This window comes from Eptatretus burgeri, chromosome 6, assembly GCF_056783735.1.
Source record: "Eptatretus burgeri isolate ZD-2024b chromosome 6, Ebu_testis_v1, whole genome shotgun sequence".
NCBI lineage: Eukaryota > Metazoa > Chordata > Myxini > Myxiniformes > Myxinidae > Eptatretus > Eptatretus burgeri.
Window position 1 is genome coordinate 33,976,406 of NC_140966.1, and position 18,646 is coordinate 33,995,051.

Genomic DNA, 18,646 nt, shown 5'->3' on the forward strand with positions numbered 1-18,646 from the left:
CTTGCTTAAAGTAAATAAGTATTTAGGTTTTGTTACAAGACTCGTTATTTCTTTAAATTATCAGATTTCAATCCAGATTTCGACACTTATTTAGTCTGGACGATAGTCGATCCTCAAAGCCGAAATAATATTTCAATGATATACTTTAATTAGTCCGTGAGAGTATATCGATGAAAATTGCATCATATAATGCATGAAATCACTGCAAGCTCCTAATTTGAAAATTATAGAACTTAAAAAAGCAATGTATACAGCAATTCGTAGCCATGACAAACAGGAATTCAATAATATGAGTTATGAAAGTGAAGAAAAAAAAACTATGTTGTTAAATCGTTGTGGCCTGTTTCAAGTCTGGGTATGGTTGAGCAGGCCAAAAAATCTGGTGGCTTTAGATGTCAGCGAGGTAAGCAAAGATACGCCTTAAGACCCCAGAGAGTAGGACGGCCCGGGATGGTGCCTGAAAAAGGATATATTTAAATAAGGTCGTTAATTATTTTCAAAAGGGGTGTTTAATTAACCCAAACACCCAATTTTCAGTCATGCACTACTTTGAGTTTTCTCAGTGTGCATGCAAAGTTTCAGATTGCTAGGTTTGATGGATTTGAAGTTTTGGAGGAGACACACACACACACACACACACACACACACACACACACACACACACACACACACACACACACACACACACACACACACACACACACACACACACACACACACACTGACATTTATTGGAAACATAGTTTTGCAGTTTGAAAACTGCATGCTTCTCAGGCAATGGCATCCATCATGCAGTGATCCCCAAATAGTTATTTCATTAATATACGGGCAGTTAGACCTTTCCCTCATGTCTAATGGGTCAAAGGGGACGAAGTGCATTGTGTGGATCTCATAGTTAGGTCTGATTATATCTCGATCTTCACTCCAACTCTTTTCCTCTTATTCCTGAAATACTGTATAAGCAGACACCGCACCCAGACGGCCACTTGTGAAAACCACAGCAACATCCTCCACGATAAGAATGCATCCTCACGGAGTTCAAAGGTAGCACAACCTCCCCAGTGGAAAAATGCTCCGCTACAAGATGCGGTGTCAAAGTGAATAGTAGAACCATAAGTTAAATCCCAACGCCGTCTCGGATGCACGTGGCATGCTCTTTTCAACCCTAATTATATCCAATCCTTTCCTTCAATCCATCGTACAGTATGGGGCATGCATGGAGCACATCTTCCTTCGGGTCTGCACGCTGATTACAATGGCATCTAACAATCGCATTGTATGGGACGCGCATGGTGCAGATCTTTGTTCGAGTCTGCACACTGGTTCACAACATCATCTTTCTGTTTTGCTGGCCATCGTGGCCACCAATGTCTCCAGCGGACAGCAGACATCCTCCCGCACCTCTGCCTCGATGCAGCCGCCATCAAGCAGAGGCATGCTGTATGGCCTGGATCGCTCGGACCGCATGGCATCTGGATGAAGCAAGCACATTGATCAGCGCCATGCTCTTTTCAACCCTAATTATATACAATCCTTTCCTTCAATCCATCGTACAGTACAGGGCATGCATGGAGCACATCTTCCTTCGGGTCTGCACGCTGATTGCAATGGAATCTTCCAATCGCATTGTACGGGACGCGCAATGTACGGGACGGACATGTACATTTCATCATATATATTAATGCTCAACAATGCTGTGGATAATTTTGTAGGCTCCATGTTGCATCACTCTGAAATTGAATACATTCTTCCGATTTCACTGACTTGCAGAGTATTCAATTGGACTGAAAATGACCCACGGCAGAAGAAGGAGCACATTACCCATTCCTCCCACTTCCACTGCTCAGCCAATAGGCTTTTGTCATTCAGATGAATTATCTGGTTGTGCCGAACGGTACCGATAAGCAGGGCGAGATCGCCTGCTTCTTTCCACTGGCTTCACCCACCCGCCTGGCTCTGCCAACCGCCCTTCCTCATGCCTGACAGTCTCGCCCTTTCTCTGGATCGGTGCACACACTGCGCTGATATCGTAATCAAGCAGGAGACAATGCACCAGCACTCGAACTGGGATCGCTCGGCAGAGCGTCCCCCCAAAACATACTGAGTAGCACGGTTGGTCAACCGTGCAAAGTATTATGACACCATTAGCCTCATCTCCTCTCCTTTCTTGAGATTAACTCCTCTTCATCGGGGTGTGTGTGTGTGTGTGTGTGTGTGTGTGTGTGTGTGTGTGTGTGTGTGTGTGTGTGTGTGTGTCATGGCGCCTGTCCTCGCTTAACTTAAGAGAGCAGAAGAATTATATCGGGACAAGTCTGCTCTGTGTCTGCTTTAGTAAGTTGCTTGTTTTGTTGTCGCACCACACATTTTTTTCTATCCCTCCTTACATACAATAATAAATCTATTCACTGTGCCACATATCTTTCCTCACCTGCCTGTTCATAAATCCTTTGTAGAAATGTTCCCAGCTCGTTTTTATCTAATTCTTTCATTGATCCAGCAGGGTCCAGCCTGGCCGGACTTTATTCCCAACGATCCGTTCTTTTAGCCAGTACGTTCATTGACAGTCGCTCGCTGCATCTGATCCAGTAAGGTGACGTGGTTCGGACAAGGCGTACCGAGGGCGTGCCCCCCGGTAATTAGGTCACGTGATTATTTTTAGGAAACCGATATTAGATGGAGGACCCTAAGTCACGTGGTTGAGTTATTGGCGTTCACAGTTGGTTAGTGACCCGCCGCGTCACGGAGTTATCCGTGAGCGACGGCCTGCGATTCAGGGGAGTCTGGTGGGAACCCGAGATAGCTTCCTCCCATAGTGTTCTCACCCTTCCCCCAGCCGCAACAATACATATATATATATATATATATATATATATATATATATATATATATATATATATATATTTCGTTAATGACCTCAATTAATGATTTCTATCACCTTGTGGTAGGTTTTTGGTCCAAGTCATTTGCAAATTGCTAGCCAGGCCTGACGTTCCACTGATATTGGCAGGACTTTGGAATTTATCCAGTGTCCCGGCAATAACCACTTATTTTTCAAAAAAAACGACTTGGCATCTTTGTTGTACACAAGCAGCCAGTTGTGGCAGAAAGGTCCTCCAGCTGAACATTCTTCCAAGGGATGGTGCACATATTGATGAATCATCTGGAATTAAAAATTCCAGGGTAGTTCAAAGATGAGTGTGCATAACCCTAAGCTATCATTTGAGTCCTTCACTAAATGTATGCATGCCTCGATATTTAAAACGAGAAGGGCACTCGGCAGAGCACATACCTCCGCCATGCAATGACTGATCCACAAGAACATGTCGGGCCCAATACATTTTGAAAAATATCATGATATACAGTACTATATAGTTTTTGGGCCCATCTCCCAATGGTGAAGAATCACTATGAAAAACAGATAATTCTCGTATCCAGATCCGGATTCGGATCTTAACCAAAATCGAATAGATTCGTCCGAGCGACACACCCAACGTGTCCTCCAAGTTTCGTCAGAATCCGTCAGCAACTTTTTGAGATATCATGCTATATATCGGTTTAGCTCCATCTATCAATGATGAAGAATCACTTAAAAATGATCAGATCCGGATCTGGATCTTCACCCAAATCTAATCAGTTAGTCCTTGTCACACACTGAACCTGTCCACAAAATTTCATCCGGATCCGTCCACAACTTTTTGAGATATCCTGCACACAGACAAACAAACCAACAAACAAGCCGGTTGGCAACGAGAGATCCGCTAGGATCGAAGCGCTGGATACGATTAGTCCATGGGCCAAATTGACCCAAAGTGCACCCCCCCTCCCTCAGGAGGGATGAGACCTGTTTTATTTTACTCCTTAGACCTTCTCATACATGAAAAGTGGATGCCACCATCACGAAATTGGGATGGACTACCTGTATGACGTCACTTTCAAATGGCCGCCAGCGAAATCACCGAAATTTCAATTTTGCGCATATCTCAGCTGCTATCATAGCCAAAGACAAAATTTTGGTGTCTACACCCATGTTTTTGAGGTCATGGAATACAATGGTGTGCCCATAAAAATCCTTAGGTTATTGGATCATTTAAAATTCAATAAAGTGGACAATGAATCCAGCGGAAATCTCATTTTCGCGCAAATTTTCAAGTTCATTGTTATGTTGTATTTATATTTCCAGTGTTGGGCCCATAGATAGTTTTAGTAATGTATGCCTGCCCTTTTGGTGATCAAATGTAATTAGGTGTGAATAATAAATAGTTATGCCGCTGTGGTCAAGCTGTCACAGGGAAAGGACGCTGAGTTTGAGTTTGTTAATTGGAAAAAGCCCCATTCAGATGGTAACTATGCCTTTATATAATATTTATTCATGTATCTAACAAAAGTTTATGATCTGTACATTTGTCCACTCATAATATAGTGCCCCTTTCGATAATATCGCTCAGTTGGTTGTGTATGGGCTCCAAGACCCAAGTGTCCAGTGTTCTAATCAAGCCTTTTTCGTGAGTATTTTCATGAACTGAAAAGTTGAGGAGTAAAATTGTTATTATCATTGAGTTTGGAGATATAAATTGTAGTCTATGTTCACTAATGTATCATGATGTTTCATTGTTTAATGTGCATTATTAAGATTGTAATCAGCATGTTCCTTTGTTTATTTTCAGTCTGATGCTTTCCCGCAACATCTCATCTTGGCGTGATGGCTCCAAAGAAGGGAAAACGTGATGGCAGTGAAATAGGTGCTGAATCATCAACCAGCATTTGTGTCATTCATTTCCAAGATTCATCGGAGAAAGGATTCACACCACTGACAGAGGAGAGATTGTCAAAGCTCTTGGAAATTCGCCAAACACGATTAGCTCTGCCTGATGAATCCAAACAACGCATGACAGAAACATGTGCACAAATTCCAGAAACAGCTAAAGATGGACACGGTTACCATCGTGATTGCCACAGAAGGTTCACTGCACACATCAGAAGACCATCTACAGAAACTGCTTCAGATCCAGGCCCTTCCCGACCGCCCAGGATTCGAGCAGATGAAAGTGAAAAGTACATTTTCAAGCCGAATTGCATATTCTGTGGAAAAGCCGGATTCAAGAAGGTGAAACAAGGCGGTACATGGACAACTGAAACAACATGTAAATTCGAATTTCGAGGAGGAGACACAATCCTGAGAGTTGCAGAAGAAAATAAGGACTTTGATCTCCTGAGATGACTTAAGGGATATGACCTCTTTGTCTGTGAAGCTCAGTATCATAGGAGTTGCAGGAGGAGCTACACTAGGGATCCATCCTCATGGCAAAGTGGTGATTCAACAGCCATTTCACAACAGCCAGAAATGGAAGCAGCGCACATGAAAGCATTTTCAATTGTTTGTACTCTTGTTGAGGACAACATTCTCAAGCAGAATGCCGTTATGAAACTGGATCACATGCGAGACATCCACATCAACAATTTGAAAGGCACAGATTATTACAATGAAGACTATAGGTCGGAGAAACTTAAAGCCAAACTGATAAAGAAATATGAGAAGCTGGCTTTTCAACCCTTGCGGTCAGAGTCTGGCCCATTTGAGTCGTATTTGGTATTCAATACAATGACTGATGTAGGTGAAGCTGTCAAGCAGGCTTACTTGCTGGGGAAAGTTGACAAGACACAAGATGTGGCACTTACATTGAGATCGGATATCCTGACAGCACACAGAGAGTCAGCACCACTGCCATGATTTGCCATCAGATATTTGACAATATGCCCAAAACAACCAACTTCATCTTTTCTACAGATATGTATCAGTAGGGCTCCATCAAGAATATGGAACGACATCAACGTGGGTCGGGTGAAAAGCTAATTATTGGAGGTCCACTAATGAAGAAACCAGCAGATTGGAAGAGTTTCCTCATGAATGGCGAGAACAAGTCTCAGCTGGTGGATGTGATCAAGGATGTGTGGTCTTCAAATTCCTTTGCTCCTAAGCTTGTGCAGAGGAATGTTGTGTTAGTGGTGCAAGGCCACTGCTATGCGTTGAATAGTGATGACGGGCTCACAGTCACAAAGAGAGAGTTGCCTGAGCTTTATTCAGACCAAGAAGAAACAGACACCAGGATTGTTCTGTACTGTGCCTACGCCCAGGCACAAGGTGATGGCACAATACGTATCCGAAGCCCTGACAGTGATGTGCTCTTCATAATGCTACATTACGCATCAAGTTTTGAAATAACAATTCTTTTTGACACTGGTTCAGGTAACAAGAAGAGACTCTTAAACGTCTCTGATCTAGCCAGTCAATATGGTCAGAGAATGTGTACTGCACTGATGTCCCTCCATGCACTTACACACTGTGACACCACCAGTGCATACAAAGGGATTGGGAAAGTTTGACCCATCAAACATCTCCAGAAATCAGAAGCCTTCATAGATGCATTGTCCAAACTCGGAGACACGTGGGAAGTTCGCACTACATTATTTGGAGAACTTGAACACTTCACCTGCGCCATTTATGGACGAGGGGGCTTCAAGTCTGTGGACACAGCTCGTGGAGCAATGTTAAGGGAGAAATCTGGAGGCACAGATGGTAATATCAACTTAAAGCGGAATATAGATACGAGTCAACTGCCACCTTGCCAGAAAGCGCTACAAGAACATGTAAAACATGCTAACTACCAGGTTGGTATCTGGAAAGTTGCAGATATTCCTCAACCAAGAGTGCCACGAGCAACAGATGGTCATGGATGGCTTCTTAGTGATGGTAACGTTCAACCAATGTGGTTCCGAGGACCATTGATTCCCCCTGAGGTAGCGCTGGAAGATGACAAACTGCCCAGTGATGACGATGATGATGCCACCTCATCCGATGACTCTGACCAAGATGGGGCATCTGACGTGAACATGTCTGGTAGTGAGAGTGAAGAGGATTGAATACTGAAGAACAGTCATGATGTTGTGATGTGCTAGTACATACATGTAAAATAATCCTTTGTGTGTGATGGCTGTTAATTTGTTTTACAATTAATTTATGTACCTCTAAAATTTGATTCATTTATTTCATGGTCTCTATAATGTGTAGTTTTTATTTTCAGGAGCTTGCATTCTATCTTCCCTGACAATCATTATCAATGTTCTTGTCAAGATAATTATTGTTATTATTTTACCTTTTTGTTTTGTTTTCAACAATGATATGATGAAGTAACATCAACTTTTTTTACTTACGAAATCTAAAGATTTCGTAAGTATATTGATGACTTCCGTTTCTGTTTGTTTGTTTGTTTGTGTGTTTGTTTGTGTGTTTGTTTGTGTGTTTGTTTGTGTGTTTGTTTGTGTGTTTGTTTGTGTGTTTGTTTGTGTGTTTGTTTGTGTGTTTGTTCGTGTGTTTGTTTGTTTGTTTGTTTGTTTGTAGGCACGATAACTCGAGAACAAAGAAGCTACCAATGTCAAATTATACCACGTGATTCAGGAGGCTGATGCCTTGCGCTGATTAGATTTTGGTCAAAATCGGTCAAAGGTCAAGGTCACAGTGAGGTCAAACATCCAAAACATTCGATTTTTGATGGTTTGATACAGAATCATTGTAGAAACTTCTGGTCTGCGTCGCGACCTTCTCGAGAGACAGCTTTTATTAGACAAGGTCAGAGGCTAAGTTGACGATTTCGTAAGTACCAGTCCATGACTGCTTGTTTATTTGTTTATTGTTTTGCTTTCAATTGAACAACAATAAAAGACCTTTCACATGTACAGGTGATTCTGTTTTATGTTGAATTCCATAACATATTGAATGCTACATAGACTCTTTCAGTGCAATACCACAATTGTGTCAGTCATATAAAAGTCCATTGGATATGATAAACATGTCCATGAGATCCATACAAATCAACGAAAGCGAATATCCCATGCACACGGATAATCATAGACGTGAAAAATTGTGCGAAAATGAGATTTCCGCTGGATTCTGTGTCCACTTTATTGAATTTTAAATGATCCAATAATCTAAGTAATTTTTTGTGTGCACCATTGTATTCCTTGACCTCAAAAACATGGGTGTAGACAACAAGATTTTGTCTCGAGCTATGATAGCAACTGAGATATGCGCAAAATTGAAATTTCGGTGATTTCACTGGTGGCCATTTTGAAAGTGACGTCATACAGGTAGTCCAGCCCAAATTAGTGATGGTGGCATCCACTTTTCATGTATGGGAAGGTCTAAGGAGTAAAATAAAACAGGTCTCATACTGTCCTGGGGAGGGGGGTGCACGGGGGGTCAATCTGGCCCATGGACTAGATGCTTTTCATTCTGACCGATCCACCGACGAAGATCCATTGCTAAGACGTATTGGTTCACATACAATTGTTCCTCTACCTGGCAAGATTTTTCCTATTGTGTATTTTGCCAACTGGCACTCCTCAGAAAAAAATGATGGTAAATAGACACCCGGTTTTTGAAGGACTACCATTTGAAAAATAAAACCTAAATCAAAAATCGGCTCGAGTAAATTAGGGACGAATTAAGTAAAAAATAAAATGTGTCATTATTTTTGTTCAGAGTGGACATCAGAAGAAAGAGAGAGAGAAAAAGAAAAAGAAAAAGAGAAAGAGAAAGAGAAAGAGAAAGAGAAAGAGAAAGAGAAAGAGAAAGAGAAAGAGAAAGAGAAAGAGAAAGAGAAAGAGAAAGAGAATAACCATAAACAGAACAACAGATGTTCAGGGAAATACGAACCAGACTGTGGGTAGCGCAAGAAGACTTCCTGGGTCGGTTGTTTTTGATGAACCAGGCGGTGTCGCGAACAATAACATAACGGGGGTGTAGAATTTTTTTTAAAAGATGTTTTTCAAATTCCACATAACAAGATTTATACCATATTATTAGAAATCCACAAAGACAGAAATGCCGGTGATTCCATTTATTTTGGATCCTTTTCACTTTGGTCAATAACGTTTGGATCGAGGAGAGATCGAAGGTGGAACGACGGTGTAGTTCCTTACAAACACTGTATACACACCTTAAATGACGGTAAATAGACACCCGATTTTTGAAGGACTACCATTTGAAAAATAAAACCTAAATCAAAAATCGGCTCGAATAAAATTTTCTAAATATCTGGAAGTGTTTAATTCCGAAGTCTCGTTTCTCCACATTCAAAACTGTCGGAAAGTATTGGAAATAGTGAACGTGCGGTTTTTCGGCCACTGCACAGCAACGGGTGGTTGCTTAGCAACGAAACTAAAATACGCACATTCCCAGCTCATATGGCACCTGTTCGCCAAGTTTCATCGAAATCGGTTTGCTGGTTTGTGCTGTGGAGCCTCGCGTTGCAGACGCGCACGCACGCACACACACACACACACACCCACACACACACACACACACCCACACACACCCACACACACACACACACACACACACACACACACACACACACACACACACACACACACACGGAAAACCCGACAATAAGGGATATCTAGCGAATCCAACAGACAAACAAACCAACAAACTAGAATGGCACTCCGGAGAGCGCATACCTCCGTCACATAATGCCTGATGCATGAGAGCATATCGGGGCCAATACATTTTTGAAATGTCATGCTCTGGAGTACAGTTTTTTTGGCACTATCTCTCAATGGTGAAGAAATACTTTAAACATTAAATAATTCTCGTATCCACATTCGGATCTTCAATAAAATCTAATCATTTCATCCGTGTGACACACCCAACCTGTCCACGAAGTTTCGTCCGAATCCGTCCACAACTTTTTGAAATATCATGCTAAATATCAGTTTTGCCCTATCTTTCAATGGTGAAGAATCACTTAAAAAATTATCAGATCTGGATCCGGATCCGGAGCTTCACCAACATTGAAACAATTGTTCCTTGTCGCAAACCCAACGCGTTCACCAAGTTTCATCCAAATCCGTCTACAACTTTGTGAGATATCGTGCTCTATATCGTTTTGGCCCGATCTCTCAATGATGAAGAATCACTTAAAAAATTCTAGTCGTTCGATCCGGATCTGGAGCTTCACCAAATTTAACCAGATTGTCCTTGTCACACACCGAACCTGTCCACAAAATTTCATCCGGATCCTTCCACAATTGTTGAGATATTGTTGACAGACGGAGAGACAGACAAACAAACAGAAAGCGGTGAAAACATAACCTCCTTGACCTTCGGTGGCGGAGGTAACTGGAAGGGCACTCGGTAGAGCGCATACCTCCGCCCCGTAATGCCTGATCCATGAGAACATATCAGGCCCAATACATTTTTGAAATATAATGATATTTTTCGTTTTTGAGTCCTATCTCTCAATGGTGAAGAATCACTTATAAAATTCTAGTAGTCGTTCTAGATCTTCAGTAAAATCCCATCAATTTGTCGAGATCACTCACCCAACCTGCCCACCAAGTTTCATCCGAATCCGTCCACAACTTTTTGAGATATCCTGTACACAGACAAACAAACAAACAGACAGAAAGGGGTGAAAACATAACCACCTTCACCTTCGGTGGTGGAGGTAATGAAATAATGGCTTGTCATGGACTATTGTGAAAAATCTCGTACATATACCTTTTTAAACTGCCACATATATTGGCCTGTCCATAAACAATTGCACATTTTGAATTAAATGTCATGAGTGAAATAAATGTAATAAGAAAGACATTTTGCAAGATATAATCAAACTTGCTTGTTGATGGGACACGCTGAATGTCTGAGTAAATGACTTTTCCATGAATATGAAAGTCAAACAGGTACCTTTTTACAGTTGAACATTTATGACTTAGTATCACAAAGCAGACTACTCCTGCATGTTAATCTCTTTGGATGAAGTTCATTAAAAATACAGTGACTGAGCCACCAACTAGTTTGTTATGGTGTGTGTGTGTGTGTGTGTGTGTGTGTGTGTGTGTGTGTGTGTGTGTGTGTGTGTGTGTGTGTGTGTGTGTGTGTGTGTCATAAGAGAGATCATTACTTTGGTAAAAATTAGAATAATTACGATAATAAAACGATCGCTTTTCATTCGGTACCATCATAATCAAATCCATAGCTTATGGAGTTCATGTGCAGAATTATCCACGCGAGCTTCGCATAAAACATGTCGCGTCGCAGTTTTAAAATTGGATTTCAAAGTCGAGAATGTAAATAAAAATTATATTTAATGTTCAATTTCTACTAAGATTGGAGTTGATCATAGGAACAAGAAAATGGCTGCAACTTGGGAATTAATTTTGGACATTTACTCACAACAAAGAAGACTAAAATTGCCTTAATTATCAGAACAATTTGTGATTATGTATAATAAATTTTATTTTATTTCAGCTAGTATCTTATCATGTATAATAATACAATGACTGTGTAATAATAATTTATCGTCATATTATGTTCTATTAGTCATTTTACCTGATTGCTCATCAGCATGTTTCCTATTTCCAAAAATATTCAATCAATTGACAGTTATATTTTTGCGAATCTGGAAGCCATGAGCACACAACAGCCAGGTCCTATAGATCAGTTATATCGCAAAGTACATATTTCTAGTTATGGTCCCGTCCCTAGTCTAATGGGAATTAAATGTTCATGCGCTGCGGAGTTATTTTGATAGTCAGGGTTTCCTTTTACATCATTCACAAATCTTTGTTTTCAGCATTGTCTGCGCTCTTTGATCGCCGGCAAGCGAGCGCATGCGTGGGCGGAGTCTGACATGGGCATGGCGTCCCTCTTTGGCCAATCGGCAATTAGCGGGCGTCTCACCCACGCTGTCCCCCACTCAAGACCATCGCCATTACGCACGTGGCCGGAGGTGAGGAGGTAGGCGGAGCTACAAACGCCTCTGATCGGGACTCCACCCAGGAGGGTGGGGGTTGCCCCGCCTACCATGGGCCTGTCCAATGGAAGACGGCCAGGGAATCGCGCGGTGGGTCCGACCAATCAGGAGGCGAGTGGCCAGGAGAAGAAGTCCTCCCTCCTGAAGTGGGAGAGTGTGGTTGTCGGGATGAGAGTGGAGAGCTTGCGTCCTGGGTGTCTCGAAGCACGTCTGCCTGGGTTTGTGGCGGACTGCATCCCGTGCTTTGGAGGTGTCTCATCTGGTGCATTACAGCGAGTGGTCGATTTTCATCAAGGGAGATCACCTCGTCTCACCTCCTCTGGATTCGGCTACCCTGGTCCGTCCTTTGGCGACCGGAGCTCCGGGAAGGGGTGGACCACCAGCCGCGCACTTGTAGCCAGGTAGCCAGCCATCCTGACTCCCAGCCGAACTATCCTCCTTGGCTGGAGAGCCGAATAAAGACCTGGTGGGTCCATTTTCTTTTCTTGCGTGTGCGTGTCTGTGTGCAGGCCTGTCTTGTCTAAGTAGAATTGTTAAGTGCTTTTGTTGTACATTATTTGCCTTGCTTTGTCATGATAACTCTGCTCTTTGTGTGCTTCCCCTCCCAGATTATTGTCAATAAATTCCCCTCTTGTTGAATGTCCCAGCTCGTCCTTGTCCTTTCTGCCATTGGTTTGCCATGCTGCGAACGGTAATTAGGAGGTTTTATTGTTGCCCGAATTGTGCAATCGGCCCGGCAGGAATCTGGTACTCTCCGCTCGGGGTACGACTCAGATCCGGCTCGGTAATGGCCTGGATCGCGCAGATCCTGCCGAGGGTGAATTTCCCCGGTAGTTTGACGACATTGGTATTTAGGTATATTGAAATTGGCAATTGACCCTATCCCACGTGGTCGACCTATTGGCGATCTTCGGTCCGATAAGCGGATAAGGGACCCGTGACCTTTTGGATTTATCTGAAAGGTACGACCTAGATTCTGGGTGTTCGGTGGAGCCGACTCAACTGCTCCACCTAGCGGCCGTGCTCACCACCGAAACTCAGCCCCACAACAATATTCTCATTCAGATTTAACAAGAAACCACAGAAAGAAAAAATATCATCACGAAGGAAAAATACGTCGGAGTCCAGGATTTTATCTGACAAATGTGTCGAAAGTTTTTCTACCAAATGCTTGAAACTATATTTAATCTAAATGAGAGTTTTTCTCACCGCAGGTATGTTGAAGTTGTAATTGGCTCATGATTTGCATTGTGATTGACTTTTAAGAGACTTCATTGCAGATTGGCCAGTTTATGATGCAACTATGTTTCATAATTCTTCAACATTTGATACATTACAGGGTTATCTTGTTTTCAATTTCATCCTGTTTTCATTTACGAAATATAATCAATCCATTCTGAGCTTATGCTATTTGCATTGCTTGGCTTATTTTCGAAGTGATGCAACTTTTATCATCTTTTGTAGGCTCCATGTTGCATCACTCTGAAATTGAATACATTCTTCCGATTTCACTGACTTGTACAGTATTAAATTGGACTGAAAATGACCCACGGCAGAAGAAGGAGCACATTACCCATTCCTCCCACTTCCACTGCTCAGCCAATAGGCTTTTGTCGTTCAGATGAATTATTTGTCTGTGCGGAGTTTATTTAAAAAAAAAAAAAACTCTTTTCCATTTAGCATTGACTTCATTTTATAGTCTGCACAAATCGTTTAGCTCAAACTACAAAATCGCTTAAACAAGTTTGAAAGAAGTTCCATATTACAAAGCCATCCTTGGGGGAAGCAGAATGCAAAAAGGTAAATGGAAAGCTATAAACATCCTCCCGTTAAATTTTCCCTCCTCCACCCTCTCCCACCCATCGGGGTCTGCGGGTTATGGGTGAAAAGACGCTTTGGAGTAGCTCTGCCATATTCTTTGCTGCAAAATCGGTGGGGTCTTAGTGCTTGATTTTTTTTCTTTTCTTCTTTCCATTAAAAAATGGATCCCAGTCACTTTGACCCTGTATATGTATAAATATATATATATATATATATATATATATATATATATATATATATATATATATATATCATCATCATCACACCATTTGAAAGCTTTTATCCCTTTATCAGCTTTTTGCGGGCTCCAATCTTGGTACCCTTTCTTGTGGCAATGTTTTTTTTTTTATGGCTGGATGCCCTTCCTGACGCCAACCCTTTCATCGCCTTCGACCCTGCAGGGATAATTACCAGTATACTGGGGCTCCTTTTGCCAACCTTCAAAAAGATGACAGGTTGAGTCAACCCCCCTGATGCTAACTTAGCGGCCAGCAGGGTTCAAACTCAGGACCCTGAGGATCCCAAGCCACCACCTTAACCACTAAGCCACACCAGGCTCATTTATTCATACATATCCATATACATATATATTGTTACGGTTCTCGGAACCGTAGGCATACAACATACAGTTGTGCTGAGTCAGTTATTCCATTAATATATGTGTAATTAGATCCTTACCTTTTGTCTAGCGGGACAGCAGGGAGTGCGTTGTGATGGGCTTCAGTTAGGTTCTTAAATCATTTTTCCCTTTTATTTTATCCCCACTCAATTTCATTTCTGAGGCAAAATCCACAACAACCCACGGTATCCTCACAAACGATTGCTTCTGAGGCAAAATCGCAACGTGCACCATGGAGTAGACCGGCGCTTTGAGTATTCCACCGTATGAATACAGGTGCTGGTCTTTTATGTAAAGCTTGGGACAATCTGGGATCGTGGTTGCAATATCGATTCGTTACTTTTACCATGATTTAAGGTTTCATTGTGACCAAATTAAGAGGACAATCTACGTAGTGCCTATGTAAAAATGTAGAATTTTACCATCCCTCACAATATATTTTATAAACTCTGTTCCTTTAACTTCCTCTTATCCTCAACCCCTCCCCCCCTCCTTTTGCCCTCTATCCACCCTGATTTTATTCCTTTTTCAGCAGTTGTGTATCTCTCAATTACCCTCCTGCATACATATTGTGTATGTGAGCAGTACCTTAAAGAGAACATTACCTAAATGTCTGTGTTCTGAGGGGTTTCAGTGATCCACAGGAGACCCTAATTGCCAATCCACATTACCAATGTGTTTCCACATTACCAGTGCAACTAAGGCCATATTATAATTATTTTGGAAAGCATTTTGAATATTGAGTGAAATGAGATATTTACAACTGCGGTGTCTGTTTATTGCTGTGTTTTCTACACTCTGTGTCATACCTAACAGGAACTGCTTGTACATTTATAAATAAGTGTATCTTACCATATAACAATGTATATATCTTTTCGTCCTGTATTCCTTGTTATTATGCCATTTAAAAAATGTTTATTATCAGTGACTGGCCAATAATATTCTCCTGATTAGAACACGATTTTTACATTTTGTATTTCTATTTAAAGCACATCAAAAATGTCTGATTCTTTAAAACTCAGGTGCAAGTACGAGTTTTTAGTCTCCCTCTAATGTGGTGGAACCCTTCAAGTGAGAGGCATGCCAATGAGGAATAAGAAGCACATCTGTGGTCGGCACGTTTGTCAGAGGCAAGTTCATGAGCAAGAGGCACGTCTGTGAACAATAGGTGCATGTATGAGAGGCACGTCTTTGAGAGGCATGCCCAAATAGAATAGTCACTGTAGTCATTGTAGAACCATTAGCTCGCAAAGTTAAGGTGAAGAAATGTTTTATTGTTTTTAAAGTGTGAAAGCATGTTTTGATACCAAATCAATTTTACATTTTGATTAAAAAACATAAAGCCCTACTAAGATAGTTTTGCTATCTGTGCTTAACATTATACGGTAGTTTAGTGCAGAAAAGCCCTGCTAAGATAGTTTTGCTACCTGTGCTTAACATTATGCGGTAGTTTAGTGCAGAAAATGACCAAAAAAAAAAAAAGGAAAATGTGTAAAATGTTTGAATCATTTAATGTAATACATTACCAACTCACCATTCGAACCACAAAAAGAGCCTCTATCCTCTTGATAATATATCAATGAGATTTTGTATCATGGTCTGGTCCATCTTGCAATCGGCCCCACCCCTTCCAATCAACCCTTCACCCCTCCCATCAAACCCTCAAATCCATGTGAGTGCCCTTTAATGTCATCACATTGGTGGCTCACATCACAGTTCATGATCCGGATGTTGTTTGATTTGATTCATATCTGGCCTTCAGGGAACCCAAGGAAGATGATGAATTATTTGCTTCTTCTTCCAGACTGTGGTCACACAAACGAGGCTTTTATTGAACATAATGTGATCATAGACTTTAAGTCCTATCTTATTTTGTCAATTATGTCCTGTTGTCGCTGACCTTCATGAGATATATGTACAAGCTCTTCAATAACCTTAAAAACCATAGAAATCATTTAAAAAAAATTATTCATAAACTGCCTCCTAAAATGTCATGAGATTTTTTTTTTATATCTTTCATGGTATGTGGTCAGTGTGACTGGCCTTTCACTAACCTTCTGTTTGCATTGCGAAAATGGAACTTTATGACAAAACTACAGTCAGACTCGAATAGACTGGATTGTATGCACACACAACTATAATTGCGTAACTCTGAAGCACCTGTAATTATAAATTACAGAGCAGCTTTTGTCAGACGTATCAGTGCTCACCACTGCTATCTGCTGTTGCCCCTATATACTACTTTATTGGTACAGCTCCTGGTCAGGTTGCGCCAGTGCTGATTTAGTGACTTTCAGATGTTGGTGTTGATCATGAGAAATACCCAAATTTTATGATGGCAAGCATTGTTTACAAACGTTTTGCAGAAAATCCAATGAACATGTTTCAGACACTTAATATAATTGCTCGCATCCATAACAGGAATGTTTATGTTTATATCAAACTTTTTTCACATCGCAGAAGAGATGCGATCTTTATGATAAATAAAAAAAGGGTTCACATCATGGCTCGGTGGTTTTATGTCGAAACCATAAAGGACACACACAGTGGTGAACTATGGCTCAGTAGTTGACTGTGCAATCTGAATGAATCAAGAGTGTGAATTCAACCATCCCCAGTCTGTTTCAACATGGCTGATAGAATAGCCTCGAAGTGAGTCCCCTTGCCTCTGAGCTGTCTCGCCTGGGTTTTAATTTCAACACAGCTATAAACTGTCATCCTGGTGTTCCATCGATGTGTGCGCTATCCATTGGATGGACGTTAAAAGCTGATGTACCTGTCTCCAGCACTGGTTGTTGGTGGGGATGATATGTCCCATGGTGTCTTTCATAAAGAGGATTTGAGTTATCGTCGGCACCGAGCCAAATTCCATATTCCTGAACTTTCAAATAAGTATCCTTTCCCTATGCCTGGTATTAGCATAATGGCTAGAGTGGTGGGCTTGGAATATTAGGGTCCTGAGTTAACATCCTGCTCGACCGTTGAATTAATACCAGGTGGGATTGACTCAGCCTGTTATCCTTCTGAGGTCGGCAAAATGAGTAACAGCTTGCAGGTATACTGTGTCGGAGTGGTGACCCGTCCAGAATTGTGTCCAATAGCCAATGAGTCTGCTTAGGCAACACCAATACTCTGCACAGAGAATGGTGCCGATGGATGGAGGGATCCTTTCCCGAAGTCGTGACCTGTCCATGGTTGGTTCGAGCTGAGAACATTTTCCAACTTGGTTTGATATCTTCCAAAGCCGTGTAAAGAGCTTGGCCTCTAATTATTGTTATTAATAATATTACTATTAATTTATAATGGTTATTGTCAACGAAGACCTTCTAACAAATGACTTGTTGGAAAAGTGGTGAGTTGAGTATATGCAGAAAAACTTTGATGAAAAAGTTTTATGCTAGGTATATATTAAAAATATTCTGACCACTTCATTATCGGAAGTATTTTGAATTTTTTTTAAGCATGCATTATCATTGATGTATGCGGAACAAGGGCAGTTCAAATTTTACATATTCTCTCATTTATAAAGGCAGAGTAGTGTACATAGATTAATTATTTTGAGGGAATTTGTATTTACAAAGTTGATAACATCCTTCTTCTTCCGTATGCAGGGCATGACTGCGGGTAGCCTCATTTGCTGGGTGTGCAGCTGTGCCGCTGGTTGATAACCAATATCCACAAACACGTTTAGGCCTAATGTTGGATTAACGGTTGAGGTGCTGGCTTAAGATCTTTGGGTCCTGAGTTTGAGTCCCTGTTGGCTGTTGAATCAACACCAGGTGGGTTGACTTAGTCTGTTATCCTTCTGAAGTTGGCAAAATGAGTACCAGCTTACTGGTATACTGTGTTGGAGTGGAGACCCATCCATGATTGTGCCCAATAGCCAAGGAGACTGCTTAAGCAGCACCAATGCTCTGCACAGAGTATGGTCCCAATCTCCTCCTCTTACTGGGGTAATAGGCCATTTGAGTGTCCTGCATCAGTGGCGACCCATTAAGGACTGTACTCTTTAGCCAAATGAAACTACTTCGGCAGCCCTATGTGCCTCACAGCATGAAAGCAATGGTTATAAACACGTTTCCTGGCTTTACTGCATATACTGGAAAGCAATATATGCCTGGTGTTGACTTTATGGCGAGAGCGGTGGGCTTGGGATCCTTGGGTCCTGAGTTCAAATTGCGCTCGGCTGTTGAATCAATACCAGGTGGGGTTGTCTCAACTTGTCATCCTTCCGAGATCGGCAAAAATTACTTGCAGCTTGCTGGCATACTGTGTCAGAGTGGTGACCCATCCAGGATAGCGCCAAATAGCCAAGGACCCTGCTTCGGCAGCATCAATGCTCTGCACAGAGTATTCTCCCAATGGATGGATGGAGAATCTGTCCCGCAGTCTT

The 18,646-nt window shown here is 41.6% G+C and overlaps 1 long non-coding RNA gene and 1 pseudogene across 2 annotated transcripts in view; one reads left to right on the forward strand and one right to left on the reverse strand.

Annotated features, from left to right (window-relative positions):
- Positions 1–563: 563 nt before the first annotated feature.
- Positions 564–18,646, reverse strand: part of LOC147024524 (uncharacterized) — a 141,500-nt gene continuing 123,417 nt past the window's right edge. For both annotated transcript variants that reach the window (XR_015059076.1, XR_015059077.1), the window contains exon 3: positions 564–1,472. This is a non-coding gene — a long non-coding RNA (uncharacterized LOC147024524). The remainder of the gene's footprint in view (positions 1,473–18,646) is intronic.
- On the forward strand, positions 4,219–7,093 carry LOC147024525 (uncharacterized; annotated as a pseudogene).